This window comes from Pteropus vampyrus, unplaced genomic scaffold (assembly GCF_000151845.1).
Source record: "Pteropus vampyrus isolate Shadow unplaced genomic scaffold, Pvam_2.0 Scaffold471, whole genome shotgun sequence".
Lineage (NCBI taxonomy): Eukaryota > Metazoa > Chordata > Mammalia > Chiroptera > Pteropodidae > Pteropus > Pteropus vampyrus.
This window is the reverse complement of record NW_011889252.1, coordinates 29,441-30,666: the sequence shown is the minus strand read 5'-3', so window position 1 is coordinate 30,666 and position 1,226 is coordinate 29,441. Positions and strand designations below refer to the sequence as shown.

General features: G+C 50.9%; 1 protein-coding gene across 1 annotated transcript in view; it reads right to left on the bottom strand.

The window, feature by feature from the left end:
- Positions 1–1,226, bottom strand: part of LOC105307001 (keratin, type II cytoskeletal 75) — a 15,475-nt gene that overhangs the window by 8,847 nt on the left and 5,402 nt on the right. The window lies entirely within an intron of this gene.

The following is a 1,226-nucleotide window of genomic DNA, read 5'->3' as shown; positions in this document are numbered from 1 at the left end:
GGAGAAGCAGCCAGATGTCTGAGGGGGTTGTGAGTTACTCACCGGCACTCCTCGCCCTCCAGCAGCTTCCTGTAGGTGGCGATCTCCACGTCCAGGGCCAGCTTGACATTCATGAGCTCCTGGTACTCCTTCAGCAGCCTAGCCATGTCCTGCTTGGCCTTCTGCAGGGCGTCCTCCAGGCCGGCCAGCTTGTTCTTGGCGTCCTTGAGGGCCAGCTCCCCACGTTGCTCAGCGTCAGCAATGGCGGCCTGCAGGCTGGCGCACTAGAGGGGAGATAGGCAGAAGAGCTTGTGATCCAGTCTTCCTGAGGAGACTAACCGTGCTCCTCCGTTTCCGATGAGGAAGAGGTCCAGAGCCCAGATTGCATGGGAAGGGCTCTCTGACTCTTTTTGTCCAGTCTTCGTCCATTCTGCAAACCTTATCTAGTCTGGAAGCCACTTGAGAAAACCTGTGTCCCATGTGTTAATCACCTTGTGTAAGGCTGTGGGACGGACTGGTGGAAGACACTACAGAGGACAATGAGGAAATGGACCCACTGGCTTGTTTTGAATCTTTCCAGTATTTGATAATCTCATGTGACTGCCACACTAACTCATATAAAACTGAAAACATTCTCAGTAAGGTGATGACTTTCTTCCACCTCACATTTTTGGGAGACACTGGTCTTTGTCCTGTGTCTTTGCTTGACTGGCTTTTTTTCATGGCTGAATCTCTAGCAGATTGCAGCAAACTTCCTCACACTCTCTGGCCTGACTTTGCTTTCTCAACTTGTTTCTTTTGTGCCCAAATCAACTGTTCTTCTCATGTAATCTCAAGCCCCTGACTACGTTTTCACAGCTTGGACCTGGGGAGACTTTTTTTCGCATGTTTGTCTCATGTTCTCAGGTTGGGATCCATCTTCCCCACCTGTGAGAACTCACTAAGGTAGCAACTGCATGTCTGCTCTTCTTGCTGTTGCCTCAATTCTCACGAATTACCCAAATGATGGCTGATGACTGCCAGGTGGTCTGGCAAGGGAATGATGCTTTTCTCTACATAGTGCCCACCGTACCTGTTTCTTGACATGGTCGATCTCAGATCTCAGCCTCTGGATCATGCGGTTGATCTCAGCAATCTCCTGCTTGGTGTTGCGCAGGTCGTCCCCATGTCTTCCGGCCGTGAGCTGCAGCTCCTCATACTGTAGTCCAGAGGGAAAGAAGGTGAGGCATATGGGCTTTCACATGCTA